At 38.8% G+C, this 17281-nt stretch overlaps 1 long non-coding RNA gene across 1 annotated transcript in view; it reads left to right on the plus strand.

The window, feature by feature from the left end:
- The first annotated feature begins 273 nt into the window (after positions 1-273).
- The window catches only part of LOC132206164 (uncharacterized), a 38054-nt gene continuing 21046 nt past the window's right edge, over positions 274-17281 (plus strand). Inside the window, exons 1-2 of the long non-coding RNA XR_009442871.1 lie at positions 274-1494; positions 1824-4460. This is a non-coding gene — a long non-coding RNA (uncharacterized LOC132206164). The remainder of the gene's footprint in view (positions 1495-1823; positions 4461-17281) is intronic.

The following is a 17281-nucleotide window of genomic DNA, read 5'->3' on the forward strand; positions in this document are numbered from 1 at the left end:
TGCATTGGTTTTTAAATGGGTCTAATTAAATTTCATCTCCAGAAATTGCATTGTGTTCACTCCATCCGTATTAGGCATGCCTTCCAGAACTTTCAGAGAGAGAGTCAACCACAATAAACAGGACAGAACATTATGAACATAAAAATGAAGAAAAGATGATAATGACCTCCAATCAGTTGCTATGTAGTTTGAGAGTTTATGGAAGTTGAAAGCATCTTGTTTAAGCATCATATTGGTTATCACCCTCTTGAAGGAATTTCCTGATGATCCATCTCTTATTTGGGCAGGAGGGGGTGGTTAAGATTGTAATTAATGGTGATCCATCATTAGCTCCATCCCTGATACCAGCAGTCTGCAATTAATTCTAATTTAAATAATATGAGCCATACTCCTCATCATTCCTGAAAGATAACAATACACTTTTCATCATGAGACTTTTTCATTCCGGAACCAGCAAGTTTGGGTTTTTGATTCCATCCTGATTCTATGCATATTCTTGATGTTGATGCTCTGTCCTCGTCAAGGCAACAGCCAGTTGGGAAAATGTTCTTTTTCTATTTATAGTCCTTAATAAGACTGTAATAACCCCTGCATAGGTATGGCCCAAATGTGTACTTAGTTCAAACCCTTGAATTCTCTTCCTATGGCAGCTGTTTCTGAGTAATATCATATATTGTAGATTTTGTCCATTTGAGGATGCCGTACACACATATATCAGCAGAGTGAGTTTGCTAAGAAGAAGATAATAAAGGATCCATGTTTAACAGGCATTGTAGTTCCAATTGACTCAGACTGAATAGATAGTTGTTTATGTCCTGAGAATTTCACAAATGACAACTGCCAATTGAAGAATTTTATGCTTATGTCCATGAGGAATAGGCCAAAAGTGGCGAAACTCATTTCCACATAGTTACTGTCTTCTTTTTTTGACAAGTTAACTTGTTTTAAGTCACCATCCAACATGTGAGCTCCAACTGTCAAGTGTTCTGATGATATTGTACTTCTGTATTTTTCTCTGGGACTACCTTTGTCATATGAGTATTTGAACAGCAGACATGGGTGACTGAACTGATTTTATGTCACTCAGAAGTCTCAGTGCAATTCCCACAGATGGCCATCGAATCCTTTGTCAGCAGATATCGTGCAAATGGGAAATAAGATGCTTCAGTACGTTATTCAATAGATGCATAAAGCCTGCAATCTTCTGGGTTTTGCCTAGTCTGAACGAAGTGAATTGTTCACAAGGATATTCTTAACTGTGCTACTTTAATCAGGATATTCCACGGTTAAACTATATATTGCTGAGAGAAGCAAGACCGACAAGTTCAGTTCATTTGCTGATGTCCCAGAAAAATGCACTCCTGTGCCAATTGCTGATCCAAATTCTTATTTTCATGTATCCTGCAGGTTGAGAGATGTGCTGCAACAACGGAAATTGCTGGAGAAACTCAGCAGGTTTGGCAGCATCTGTGCAGAGAAAACAAAGTTGATGTTGTGAGTACAATGACCCTTCTTTGGGTAAATAAATCAAAGAATTGCAGATGCCGGAGATCTGAAATGAGAACAGAAATTACTGGCCAAATTCAGCAGGTCTGACAGCGTCTGAGGGGAGAAAGCAGCGTTAACACTTCAAGTCCAGTGACACTTAATTAGAACTCAATGCTGTTTGGTCAGATGACGATGCAACATCATCAACATAAAGTATTAACTCTATTCTGAATCTACAGATGCTGCCTGACATGCTGAATTTATTTTTGTTTCAATGATGTTTGTTTTATCTTATGTTTAATAATAAAGGTATGAAAGGTTTCTCTTTTTTTTAGGAAAAAGAAGTTACCAGCCACGGCGGTCTGAGCTGGATAAGGTTGTGACATTTTGGCTGATGTGACTGATAGCTTCATCTTCACAAAGCATTTTCCACAAGCCTTTACAACTGGAGAATGCTGGAACTGAATCCATGTCAGCAGCCTCTGCTTTGGCTAGATTTCAAAATGAGCCTACCTATCAGCTAGCCAGACTGTATACCCTTCAGTTTAAAGAAAGGTGCTGTATCAGTAGAAGAATTCCTGTGAAAACATTACAGCCAGGCAGATGCATTCCTTGGTACAGTGCTGAACTTGATAGGAAGGCATACGTTTTGATCCTTAGCTGATCTAAGCTGGAGTGTCAGACCACTGCAATTGGACTCAGGGTGCTACACTCTGCATCGGTCCCCCTAAGCTAGAGGGAAAATCAAGCAGGTTTCCAATTGCTGATATCCCGAAGCCACATTTGAAACTCTGTGCCAATTTGAGCATTTGTAGATGCATGCTTGCATTGTAATTAAGAGCAGCTAATACCAACTGGGGGCAAATTTGGTCCCATCTATGAGAACGACTTTGGCAGGTGGCTCTTATGGTGTAGTCATAATGTCTCTACCTGTGAGCCAAGAGGCCCTGGTTCAAGTTTCACCTGCTCTAGAGGTGTGTAGGAACATTAGAAAATATCTATAAGAGAGCCTGTTTAGTGGTGCAGTGTTTGTGATCTTACATCTGGACCAAACATTTTAAGTTCGGATCCCACCTGCCCCAGAAGTGTGTCATAACATGTGATTTGACTTTTTTTCTAAAAAACCAGTCTCTACCTGAGAATGTCTGCAGTCATTTAGTACTGAATGTTGTGAATTGACCTGTGTGGAAGACAGAAAAAACGTCTGCCTCTTGCTTTGCCAGATGGATGTTGACCAAATTAATGAATATCTCTCTCTCTTCCTCTAAGAAGCTGCTTCAAAAGTACCTCATGATGAAGCATTTGATCATTTGCTTTATTGAATCCTCCTTTGGCTCAATCTCAGTTCCTGTTTCATTGTACTCCCAGGAAGCTCGTGTAAGGGGGTTATGTAAATACAAGTTGTTATTGTTATTTGGACTCTTCACCTCTCTGGAATGTGTGTACAGAACGTTGTACGAGGATCGTGACTATAAATTATTAACATTTTCAGAGATTTCTTTTTCTTCAGGAAAATTAAGCATCTCTGTGTTAAGACCAAGCATGGACCTGATTTATCCCTTTCTTTTTGATCCAGTTTTGTGTATGATCTAAATAATACAGACTACCAGAATAGCTATGTTGTAAATTAAAGTACTCAGTTCCATCAGTGAACTCTGGGGTATTTCTTTCAAGCAAATATCAGTTTCAAAGAACAGTCACTTCAAAATCTTTAATATAAAATTGACATTTAAGGGCCTATCAATGTGAAGGTGGTTTCAACTGTATTAGAGCTCAGTAACAGGGTAATGAGGTCCCTTATCAGGTATGAGAGTTTAAGCAGTTTTACCAATTCAGAGAATTACATAGTGTACAGCTATGCACACATGGAACTGAGTTGTGACTTGTCTAAATGTGGTGCTACATTGCTCACTCTCCAGAAGTTCGGGAATACATGGAGTCATTCTGCACCCTGGTCACCGTCACAGAAAATGTTTAGCCTTTGGTTTGGCAGCATGAACAACAGCAACAATTTACATTTCTATAGCACTTCTAGTATAAGTACCCCAAGATGCATGTAAACTTCAGGGCTAGAGGTTAGACAGATGATATTTGAACAAAGAATTCTGAAAAGAATGAGTTGGAATTGGAGGTGACAGTATGTTTGAGGACCTTAAAAAGGTGAAAGCAGTTAGCAATGTGGTTGGGAGAGTTGGAAGCAGAACAAACTGGTTGTTAATGGTTATTAGAAGCACAATAATTGGGGACTGGATACGATAATTAGGATCATGGAATGAGTTGAGTTAAAAGATAATAAAGATATGGCTTTAATCTTAGGCAGCAAACCATACAGTTATACACATCTGGTACTGCAAAGGTTGTGGAACTCGTTAAACATCTCAGCTCTGCTGCTGAATACTTCTGCTTCAGAACGAGCCAGCTTTTACAGCTATAGCACTGGCATGTATCCAAAAATGTGGCAAATTGCCAGTTACATCCTGTCCAAAAACAGGGTGAATTCAATTCAGCCAATTACCACCCTATTAGTGTATTCTCAATTGTCAGCAAAGTGGTAAATCGACAGTGCTGACACATAGACACTTACTCACCAATAACCTGCCCCATGATGCTTAATTTGGAGTTTTGCCAGGATTACTTGGCTCCAGACCTTGTTTCTGCCTTGGCCCAACCATAAACAAAAGAGGTGAATTTCAGAGGCAAGGTGAAAGTGGTTGCCTGGACATCAGACAGTGACATTAAAGCATTTTAGTCAAATTGAAGTTGTTGGGATTTGTTGGTTTGGGAGGAAGTGGGGTGGTTTTCAAAGATCTGCTGTTGTGGAGAGGATGTTAGCTAATGATTGCATAGTGTTGATTTTAATTTGCAACTGCTCACATAATGAAGCAATCCATGCTGACGTGAGGCAAGACATGGATATTGCTCACACTTAGGCTGATAAGTGGTATGTTGCAGTCACACCATACAACTGTCAGGTAATGAACATCTCCTGCATTAGAGAATCTAACTAACTTGCTTTTGATGCATTCTCTGAATTTTACCATTATGTTAATACTGTAACATGAACTTGGAAACTAGGTTGTTTTGGAGGAAAGTATCAGGAGATTTATTTACAGAACAACTAAACATGTTAACTCTATCACAGATGTTTGTATAATATCATTTAATGGACTGGTTGACTAGTTGACTTTCCCGATGGATTACAAAGTTACAAGATGTAGCTATTCAAGATGTAGTTGATACCTTTACATGAGAATGCCATGTGGATGATATTACACTGATATCATCACTTAACTCCTTCAAGGTATATTCTTGCCCAATTGTAGATACTTGTGATACCACAACACTCTTGGCATTACCATTACTGATTCTGCCACCGTCAACATCTGGGGAGGTCACCAATGATGAGAAACTGAACTGAACTGGCCGTGTAAATACTGTGGGTACATCAGCAGGACAGACTCAGTTCTGTGATGACTAACTGACCTCCTGATGCCCAAAATCCTGGCACCGTCAACAAATGTGAAATAAAGATGTGTGATCCATAATCTAAATATTAATATCATTATTTTAGAGTTTGGATTTTGAACCAATGGTATATAGGTTTGATCTGTTTTTGTGAAGACCTTTAATAATTAACTGGGTCATTTTTATTGGAACCATGAATTTCAGCCTGTCTGTGTCAGGAAACTGATAACAGGAGGCTTCCTGGAGAATTAATATAAGTTTATATATGATGGGGTTTTATGATAAAAGGGACAAAACATACATTGGCAGTGACTTTTTTTTGAGTTTAGAATAATCAAGGATTGTAGTTCGAAGGAAGTCTGGCAGAAGTCAGATTTAGAATAGTTTCTGCTAGAAAAAAAGAGTTTGTTCAGATTCAGAGTAGTAAAGGGAATAAGTTACCACAGTATAAGAATTTCAGTTGTGTGATTCAAATAAAAAGGCTTTGGAACACAGAAATGGAAGTGGAAATAAGAAACAAAGTCAACCTGTAGTCTTGACAGGGAAATAAATTTTATCCTGATTTTCATTGACTGGAAAGTGATGGTGTTAGGGAGTAAATGGGATTCTGTTTTGCCAGTTGTTTCAAATATTTTATGTTGTGTCATGTGTAGAAGTTAAATTTGTGTTGTTAATTTTTGGGGAGAATAAACTTCTGTTTTACTGTTATAATCACATTTGCAGCATTGTATCAGAGATAGTAAGAACTGCCGATGCTGGAGTCAAAGATATTACAGTGTGGAGTTGGAGGAACACAGCAGGCCAAGCAGCATCAGAAGAGCAGGAAAGCTGATGTTTTGTGTTGGGATCCTTCTTCAGAAATCTGAATTTCTGAAGAAGGGCCTCAACCCAAAACATTAACTTTCCTGCTCCTCTGATGCTGCCTGGCCTGCTGTGTTCCTTCAGCTCCACACTGTGTAATATCTGCAGCATAGTATGTTTATATTTCAGTGAAGTATTACTGATTGTACAAAAAAGTAAAATACGAAATATGATCTATCAAGACAGACTTTATTCAGAGATCAGACTTGTCCAGTTAGTAACATAAGCTGGGATCATGGCACAAGGCAAAATATGATGGTGTATTCCTATTTTACGCAGATGAGTGTAACTCTAGCAATACTCAAGAAACTTGAAATCTTCTATAGCTTTGGGTTCATTCCTTATTTTGGTTAAAGTGAATTCAGGAACTGTTCCTTGATTCACTTGTGGGGGACATCATGGCTTTTTGGGCAGAGTCATGGAGTAATTTAGTATAGAAACAGACTGTTCCAACTTGCCTGTGCCAACGGGTTTCTAAACTGAACTTGTCTGATTTAGCCCATATCCCACCAAACCTTTCCTATCAATGTACCTCTGCAAATGACTTTCAAATGTTGTAATTGTACCCACCTCCTTCACTTCCTGTGGCAGTTTATTCCTTATACACATCACCCTGTGCGTGAAAACGTTGCCCCTCAGGTCCCTTTAAATCCTTCCCCACTTATATTAAACCTATGCCCTCTGGTTTTGTTCTCCCCTACCCTGGGGAAAGACTTTGGCTACTCGCCTTACCTATGCCCCTCATGGTCTTTTAAACCTCTATAAGGTCACCCCTCAGCCTCCAATGCTCCAGGGAAAAATGTCCTGGCCTATCCAGCCCCTATTGTCAGCCTTTGGACAGAAAATTGCAGAGGAAGAAGAGATTGGAGGTGAGGGGAAAAGAGCAGAATGGAGGAGTCTTGTGGTGCAACAAAAAAGAGCTTTGATATTGTCCATTGTGGACCAGGAGGAGGACTTGGCTCAAGAGCAAGAGACCCGATTGTTTAACCAGGTCTAGAAATGAATAATGAAGGAAGTCACAAAATATAAGAAGGATAGAGCAACACTATGCTGTTCTGGTTTTTTTTGGACAGGAACATCGTGGAAAGGAATAGATTGAGGGGAAATAATCTAGTTATTCTCAGATAATAGATATTTCTGAAGAAGGGTCCCAACTTGAAACGTCAACTTTCCTGTTCCTCTGATGCTGCTTGGCCTGCTGTGTTCCTCCAGCTCCACGCTGTGTTATCTCTGACTCCAGCATTGGCAGATTTTCTTATCTCTGCTCTCAGACAATGTTGTGGCTTGACTCAAATGAAAGTTGCAGTAGATTCAAAGATATATAATACTTGCATTAAGCCATTCGTTAGGCCAATAAATGGAACTAATATCTTTATGATTTTGAATCTTTCATGTCCACTGTCATTTTCACTCTAAATTTTCATTTTTCTTCTGAATTTGCATTTGTTAATTTTGCAGTCGAGCATGATTCATGTAATCAGTGCTCAGTCACTGATGGTTAAGCATTTCACAGTACAAACACATGTTCCTGTGACTTAGATTTCAGTTCTACCTGCATCCCTTTCCATTTTAATTTCAGAATGCCATTAAAGCAGGGAAGGTAGGAGAACTCTTGTGGCATAATAGTGGTGTCCCTACCTTTGAGCAGAAAGCCCAGGTGCAGGTTCCACCTGCCCCAGAGGTGTGTGTTAACATATCTGAACAGGTTGATTCAACAAAGAAGAGAGGAAAGCAAAGGCCAGATTGTGGTTATATTGCTTGATATATGTTAGCTTTTGGTGCCAAACATTTACTTCCAAAGCATTTCTTTTAGTCCTTTGCAACTGAAATCAATATTCACAAGTCCAATTAGCCTGTCTATTCCTCTACTTATTTCAGTCTGGGACAGTCCATATACAGGGTGCCCCCAGGCTCTGCACTGGTTTCATTCTGGAGTCCATAAGTTGATTTATATGTAAGTCAGTACACAATGCAAGACAATATAAGGGAGCTGTTTGAAAGTACAGGAAATATCGGACTTTTAAACTTACTCCTCTTTATGGGATCAAGTTCCAACGTTGACATTCCTAAATTGGACATTTGTAGTCTGGGGACCCCTGTATATTTAAAACGGGGTACTGCGATATATTGTCCATAGCATTGCAATATAATTCTGATGTTTCCATGTAGAACTGTGTCTGTAATACTTTTCAGCAGTGAGAAATGATACTGCTTTGCTGTTGAATAAAAATGGAAATCAGTGCTATGATACACAGGTGTGTAGTGCATTAGAGGAAACACTTCAATTCTATGCATTAAAAAAGAAGGTAATTCAGTCTACTTCTGCTTAAAAATCACCTTAAGTCAATCTAAAGTGACATTCAACTTCTTATATAACATGCTGGGTCCCATAATTTTAAAAAAAACATTCTAACTATTGCTTATTCATTCACTAACAGCGGTCTTAATTTCAACGCCAAGTTTGTCTTTCACTAGTTTGAATCTTTGACTGTTGTCATCCTACCATGGGATGCAATAACATGACCAATAAAGAGAATACACAATGAACACCCTCCACAAAACCCTGCTGACTATATCTTTCCTCACACCAAGTCCCATTCCCCTATCAGCCCTGTGCTTGCTGGTTAGACAATATTTAGATTTGGAAATAACTGTTTAGAAATCCCTCATACTTCTGCAATCTCCTCCAGCTCCACAATCCTACCAGATATCTCCACTCCTCTAATTCTGGTCTCTGTGCATCCCTGATTTTAATCACTCCACCATTAATGGCTGTGTCTTCAATGATCTACTTATCTATCTCCGGAATATCCTCCCTAAACCTCTCCACCACGCTTTCCTCCTCTAAGACGCTGGATAAAATGTTTATCCAAACTTTTGGTAATCTGACCTAAAATCTCCGGTTTATTTTGATACCATGCTTTGTTTTAACAAAAATGCTTTGTGATGTTTAATTACATTAAAGGTGCTACAATAAATATTGTTGTTAGTAATGTTGTTGAGAACAATCTTAATCCTGTGTTGACCGAAACGATTTATTTTCCAAAAAAAAACAAAGAACTACGGATGTGGAAATCAAACAAAAACAGAGCAAGAATTCTGTTTTTGTTTTGGTTAATTTATTTCAACTATTTGTTACTTTTAAACAAGCGCTCTGGCAGCTAAGTAATCTTGATTTGCATACATTTCTTCTTTGAGAGTTCCTACAAATATATGGTATTATTAACAAGTATTTGATGCTCTGATTTGTTGGCTTCTGCAGCTGTGATTTTATGATTGTTATGTAGGATCGTAATGCACTTCCATTTACTTTGCAGTCACACTTTGCTAGGTGCATTTATCACAGAATTAAAACTACTATTACAGAATTAATATTATTATAGTACAGAAGGAAGCCAATTAGTCCCATTCAATTATCTAGTGCAAATCTCCTCCCTCTTCTTCATAATTCTGCACACCATTATTATCCAAAAAATCATCCAGCTCTCTCTCGAATGCCCCAACAAGGTTTAGGGTTAGTGTTAGACTTAGGGTAAGGGTTAGAGGCAGTTAAAGAGCTAGCCTTTCACCAGAGTGGCAATTAATCCAACTTTTACCCTGCCTCACATTTTCACCTGCCAGTGTGGGTATATTATACACAATTGATAAATCCAGCCAAACAGTGCCCATGTTTTGATAGAAAGCATACACATGTTTCTAGCTGAAAGTATGCCATTGTCACATTTAGACATGATAGGTGGATTTAGACCAGAGTGTTCTCAACTTTCAGAAAAGGTTTGATTCCTAGTCACTTAATGGAACATGACAACCAGCCTCAGCATCTCTGGGCTGGACTAAGTCACCTTGAACTATCAACCTCCAGTGATGAACTGAAAGCATCATCTGGTAGCAAAATGCACAAATCTCCTGGCCCATCCTTCCTCTGCCTTACACTGATGCTCTGATTTCCAAAACTACATCAGGGCGTTAGAGCTTAGGGATTTAAAAAAAGAGATCAGCAAGTCCTGCTATAGTTCAGACTGGAAAAGCTATCTCCATGGAAACACAGAAAAGCACTTAGAATCGAAAGGTTAAGGGACAAGAGCTTGTACCATAAAGAGGGCAGATATGGCAAAGGTGGCTTGGGGCAAGACACTGGAGGGATCTGAAGATGAAGAGCAAGATCTTAAATTTAGTAACTTAAGGGAACAAATTGGTAGATTGGCAAGAACATGATGAATGTAATCTGAAATTTGTGCACCCAAGGTTTAGACAACTGGGAGCTGACACAGAGTGGAGTGTGGAAGAACAAGAAAGAGTTTCTTGAACTGATTGAGTCTCGGGCGTCAAAAGCACATCTGAGGATTTTAATGGGGTGAGTCTAGAGGGAGTGGTGAAATCCAGCAAAGGTGGAAGTAAACGTAAGGGCTAGTCTCTGGCTAAATGCTATGGACCGGAATAAATTTAAGATGTATGTTTCCAAACGGAATCTTGCTAAACAGTGTCAGTGAAAACTTCTGCATTCTTGTCAGTGGCTGAAATTCCCAGCTGGCTTACATATAAATAGTCTTCAACTAAATTCCATTTCATGATCTTAATTCCAATTTAATAGGAAACAACTAATCAAAATAATAAACAGAATGATTGCATGTTCACTTTTAATTTATGGACATTGTTATATTCTGTTTAAATTATTTTCCAACTAATTGTAGAAAATGACAGTTAATTAAATACTGTTGATAGCTAGGGATTTCAAAGATTGAGTATAATTTTTTTAAAATTATACAATTTACCTGTCCCACCTCTCTGAGCAGATTCATCAGCAGGCAAACTCATGCTGGATTCTTCTCAACCCTCAAGTTTGGAAATGCAGCTGCCCCCTGAGCTGTGCCCCATGCCACATTTATCTTTCTGCCTGGTTGCCACATATTTATTTCAGTGATGGATTTGGTAAAATCAGCAGCTCAGCTGAGGAAATTTGATTTAGATCATTTGGTACCAGTCAGCGCTCTTCAGCTAGAAGACCTATGGTTCCAACTCCATCTTGGACTCCAGCTCTGTAAGCTAGGCCCAACAGTTCAGTACAACATGAAGGGAGTGATGACCTAGTGGTATTATTGCTGGAGACTGTTAATCCAGAGACCCAGATAATGTTCTGGGGACCTGGGTTCAAATCCTGCCATGGCAGATGGTGGAATTTGAATTCAGTAAAGGTCTGGAGTTAAGAATCTAATGGTAACTGTGAATCTATTGCCAATTGTCAGGAAAAACCCGCCTGGTTCACTAATGTCCTTTAGGGGAGGAAACTGCCATCTTTACCTGGTCTGGCTTACATGTGACTCCAGACTCTCAGCAATGTGGTTGACTCCTAACTGCTCGATGGGCAACAAATGCTACCTGGCCAGCAATGCCCTCATCCAGTGAATAAACAAAATCAATTTTGTTTTTGGCCGAGATGTTATAGTGCGTTCCTGAATGCCTCTTTTAGTAGTTTGGGCAAATATTAAAGATCCAATGGCACGCCTTTGCAAAAATGTGCGATTGTTTGCCGGCCAGCAAAGGTGATTCAATGAGTTGGTCATTTCGTTACCCTTCACGAGACCTTGCTGTATGCGAAACATACAAACAAGGAACAAGAGTAGGCCATTCGGCCCTTTCCACCTGTTCTGCCAATCAGTGCACAGTGAATAAGATTATGGCCGGTCTGATTTCAACCATAATTCTACATTCCTGCATACCATAAAAATCTTTCATCCTGTTGATAATCAAGAAGCTATCTACCCCTGCCTTTAAAAATTTACAGATTCTGCATTTACTGCCTTTTAGAAAGCGAATTGGATTCAAAATGGTGTCAACATGTAGGTGACACTTTGTGAGCTCTCTACAGCCGATCTTATTCTCACATTTCTTACAATCAAACTGCATCTTTAAGCCTCAAGTCTAAGTATTCCTTGCTCTGTTTGATCATCTTATGATCTTTGTATATTATGATCTACCTGTACTGCATGCAAAGCAAAATGTTTCACTGCACATGTGACAATAATAAATCAAATCAAATCAAATTCCAAAGATTCATAACCCTCTGAGAGGAGAAATGTTTCTACAACTCTGTCTTAAATGGCTGCCCCCATATTTTTAAAATATGACCTCTACTTCTAAATTTTCCAAAGCAGTAAACACCTTTTCACCAAACATCCAGTCAAATCCCCTCACGATCTTCCATGTTTCAACTTCAATTCCCCTCTGATCCTTTCAAACTCCAGAGGATACAGGCCTAGCCTGTCTGACCTTTTCTTATGAGGCAATCTGCTCAATGCAGGTTTATAGAAGTTTTGTGAGCGTCATTACATCTATGAAAAGTGATCAGAACTTTCTCAGAGATATAAGAAGTGGTAAGGGAAGGAATTCTTTCCAAGTCGTGCAGGATTATCATCAGGGCATTGGAAGTGAGACAACATAAGAACATTTGTTTGAAAAATTGACAATGCTGAACAACTAAGTGGTTTAAATTCTCCTGAAGAAGGAAACTTCATTGACAGGTTTAAGAGCTGGCTGATCGAATGCCATTCCTGCCTTTGCTGTGTTAGACCAGGAGAAATATTGCCCCAATGAGTACACCTGATCTACAAATCAGATTAAACCAGCTTCAAGTTTGACTGTGATGTGACTCTGCTGTCGTGAAAATTAAAATATCCACCATCTAGCTCACGTTTGAAGAATTGATGATTGGGCAAGGTACGAGAGAGCGGTTGTAGCAGAGCATAAACCAGGCAAGATGGGTTGGGAAATTTTATTTTTAAAGACCTCTCAACTGAATCTGTTTCATGATGCTTTTGTCCCATTATTCAAAAAGAATTGTAATTACTTCCTTACATAAATTAGGTATAACACAAAGAGATTACAAAGTGGCACTTATGCACTTATTCGTGAAATGTGAAACGTAGCTCACTTTTCAAACCAATGTTCTTATTTTGCCTCATTTCCAGCAGCCTGATAATAATTCTGCGCAGCTTTCAAAGGATGAGTTGCATTGAGTAATCTGTCAGTTTTTAAATGTAGCTATTTCAGGTAAGGAAAAGTTTCTAAACCTTTAAATTGTTGGGATGTAAAGTATTGTGACCATTTATTGGAATGAACCCATTTTATTCACGAATGAAAGCACTAAATGAGGAGCTGATTGTAGTAACCGAACTGTTCTCCAGCCATACCAGAGCAAGCTGACTGCATTAGCTGTGAGCAAAATAATTTACCCTGACATTTGATGTTAATATTGTATCTCTCACAGCCCATGATTTTGGTAAATAGACAGACCTTGCATTAGACCCTAGTCTTCTATGACATATCATGATAAAGAAAAATAAATTCATGATCCATCAAGACATCCCTCCTTGTCCGTGATATATTATGATATACTCCTGCTACAGATCAAAAATGTTATTCACGTAACCATCACATATGACCATAATGTCCTGATCTGCCAATCTCTATTTCTATCATTTCATTATTTCATATGGTGAACAACTTCAATTGTAGAGGCTCCTGAATGAATTTATTATCATACGACACTTGGTAGAGTTGGGTAAGTTATATAGATGGTAGAAATTAAATAGGAAGGATGCGATAGCACTGAAGGGGATGCAGAGGAGATTCACAGGGTGTGGCCTGGGATGGAGCTGTGAACAGATACTGGATAGGCTTGGGTTGTTTTCTTTGGAGCAGGTAAAGTTTGGGGTGGAGGCGTGTTGGAGTGGAGGAGAGGTACCTGATAAAGGTGCGTAAGGTTGAGAGGCATGAATAGGATGAGTAATCTGCAGGATCAATAACCAGCAGACATACTTTTAAGGTAAAAGGGAGGAGGTTGAGGAAAACACTTGCACCCAGAGTGTGATGGCGGTGTGGGGTGTAGTTGAGGCACGAAAACTTACCAACCTTTTACAAAAGTTCTTGGTTGAGCCCTTGATCTGTCATAACATTCAAGACTTTGGGCCTGGTGCTAAAAAGTGGGATTTACGTAGATTTAGTGTGGCTTTGGTGGTACAAACCTGATGTGCTGACCTGTTGCACTGTATGATTCTATGATTCCAATGGTTTACCTTCAGGATTCTGCAAAAGATTGGCATTAAGTAGAAACGTAAATGGCAAAAACTGAAAGAGGGAAATCAAAGTGAATAGACCTCAGAGACATTGAGGTATTGAGTTCTTGGAACCTCCAAAGTTTAATAAGATAAAACAATTTAAATTAAATACTATGACAATTTACGATTAATTTGGACATTGACTGGTCTCAACTGCCAATCTATCTCTAGCAAAGCTGCCAAATTGGCATAAAGTTTGAGCCATAAAGTAATCTTCTACTTTGTTAATTGTTCTTTAATTTTTGCCTCAGTAATACTAAAGCTAAATGGTTCAGATATGTGGTTGGGATGTGTGATTTATTATTTAAAAGGACATTAGTGATGTATAATATATAATGTAATTAAAATTTTAAGCTGTGACATTTCAATTAAGGGCCTCCTACACTTGGCAATCAGAACATGTTTCAAAGGGGATTCTGGCTTGTTCTTTTTTAACATATTTCAATTGATATGAATCTTGACACTCTCCTGCCGGGGGATGAGGGCCTTCAGTTTTGAAGGAAGACTGGAAAAGCTGTGATCGTTCTTCCATAAGAGGGTTTAGAAAGGATTTAGATGAGGTTTTAAAAATAAATAAGGAGAAACTGTTTCCAGTGGCAAGGAAAGGTTGACTATCTCAGGTGTTACGAAGAAGCAATTTTTGACACAGTGCGTTATAATGGTCTTGCCTGGTGAAAGCAATAACTTTCAAAGAAGAATTGGATAAATCCAGCAATTTTCAGGAATGCAGGGGAAAAAAACCAGGAAAATGGGATTAATTAAGTGCACCTACCAAATACATCACAATCTCATGCACTAACTGCTCTTCTTCAATGCCCCATCATTTCATTTAACAAAGGCTTGTTGGTTGTAAAACATGCTGTGGAGCAGTTTATAAAACAAATGTGCCATGCATTCTCCACTGAAACTAAGTTTGCGAATTTTAACTATTCTTATGCTTTAATTTGTCACTTGTATTTTGAATTCTGTGATCATCTAAAAACATTTGAGATTAGCTAAGTATTCTTTATCTTGAGAAACCTCAGGTCCCTTGAACTGAATTCGAATTCTTGGGCTGCTGCAACTTATACATGAGACAATACATATCTTGAGCGAACCTGCAACATTGGACTTAGCAGTTTGTGAGGGCTGAGTGAATTACCAGCACCGGTAAGCTAAAGAATCAAAGCAATTTGCCTCTGTCTGTTTCTTCCACTGTCTCTGCGCCTTGATTCCATTATCTGTCTGTTTTCTTACCCTCCATCTTGTTAAAGTTCCATCTTCTCCCTGCCTAAATCTTTTTCTATGCCAAAGGCATTTGAGGTTTTATAATTGACATTTTTATTGTCCATGGACAAATTGCAACAGCTCACAAAAACACTGAGAAATGTGCTTGTTTATTTTCCTGGGGATAAAGGTTTAACACTCCTGCTTATTAAATCGTAACAGCTCGCTTCTTTCAGTTAGCCAGAGGCATAAAAAATTCACTTCACAGGGCCTTTTTTCTACAGTGTCAGCCTTGCGGGTTGATAGTTGTGAGTCCAAGTCCCACTCGAGGTCCCAAGCACCTAATCCAGACTGAATCCTCAGTATGATATCCTGAGAATACTGAAAATATTAGAAATACTGATAAACCAAGGTCTAAAGGAGCTTTTGATGAAGGTATGTTCATGCAATTCTCAGTGTCAAAATTGGCTGACTTGATTCCCTATATTACAACAACATTTACATTTTGAAAGCACTTGTTTGGCTATGAAGCACCTAGGGACAATTGCATAAATGCAAGTTCCATCTTTTTGTTTCTCGTTATAGAATTATGGTCTGTGAATGAGAAATTGGCCCATTTGAGGTTAGAAATGCACGTTTGATGAATGAAAATTCTGCAAAAGATCCATGCTAATGTAGACCAGTATGCGCCTCTGATTTAATCTTGGAGCTGTCAATGAAACACTGAGAATGGGAATTGGCTTGGTCATTATGCTTTTGCGAATACACTCATTAACCATGAAAATCAACTTTGTGTGAACAGCTGGAGAATGGTTACCCGCTACCCCCCCCCCACCCTGCCCCACCACTCCCCATATCATGCCCCTAACATGTTGACACACATCACTCCCAGGAGACATCCCTCTGGTAACCAAGCATCTCCCACTGAGCAGGGGCAAGAGTGAGATAACAAATGCAGATGAGAGTTTCTTGTTGCCCCTACATTCACAGAATTAGCAGTAATTTCCACATACTGAATTCGGTATTCATTATTCTACAAGAAGAGGAATTTCCAACATGAACAACCCTTTAATTAAGCAGCACTTGTTACAATGAATGCATCAATCAATGTTACTGCTGTCCAATAGAATAATTGAGGGAGCAGCAATATGTGTTTTCACTCAGTTGGGGGAGCTCCTTGCAAACGTAAGTGCAGTTAACATGAACTAGCAATTCGCCACAGCTTGTTACCTTCCTTTAGATAAAAACACAAAACCCTTCTAAGGAAGAGATCGCTTTTTTGAAAAAAAAACACAAATTGTTGAAACCACTTTAAGTGCCTAGGGATTAATTTGACACGGAATAATAATTTGTCTCTCCTGACAACAGCATTGTGTGTTTGGGATTTAAAGTAATGTGGAAATTTCAAAGCACTCCGCAAAGTGAAGCACTGCCATCATTCTCAGTTGTGCATCTTTTTCCTCGGAATTGAATGATTTTGTATCAAGCTACTCCTGTCTGACAGTACAGCGTGCAGGAGGACTGCTGATGTTTGCAGTTGCATTCTGGATGCAGATAGTGGGTTACACCGCAATGAATATGGGACAGGTTCGCAGTACCTTGTTAAGTATCAGTCATGGTAACTTCTTGGTGCTCAATCAACATCAGCGAACTCTATTTTTAAATTAGTGTAGTGACTTCTTTGAAAGGAGTATGTTATGTATATTACACAAAGTTAAACAAACCTAAAGCACAAAGATCAGGCTTTTGGTTCAACCGACCTTAGCAAGTATTAAAGCTCCCCGAAGCCCCTTTACACACTATTACATTACCTTCTATCACCTCCTCATGAACTTATCAGAATTTACACTTCTACTGTATCTAATGATACATGAGGCAATGTTGAGCTAATCTCAATGTAGTTAACTAGATCCAGGCTAAAAATGAAAAAGATAAAAGAAAACTGCATCTTTAATTGAAGTGTGATAGTTGCATGCCACAAATAACAAGAATGTTTATAGTAGCAACAGAAAGGAACACTAAAGAAATGAAGGCAGTCGAATCAGCCTTCCACACCAGGTCATGCCAAATTTCTCAAGAATAACAGTCAAATGATGGAAGTTGAAAGTTGCTCGTCCATATATAGCACAGTCATAGCAAGTTTGTTT

This window comes from Stegostoma tigrinum, chromosome 32 (genome assembly GCF_030684315.1).
Source record: "Stegostoma tigrinum isolate sSteTig4 chromosome 32, sSteTig4.hap1, whole genome shotgun sequence".
Lineage (NCBI taxonomy): Eukaryota > Metazoa > Chordata > Chondrichthyes > Orectolobiformes > Stegostomatidae > Stegostoma > Stegostoma tigrinum.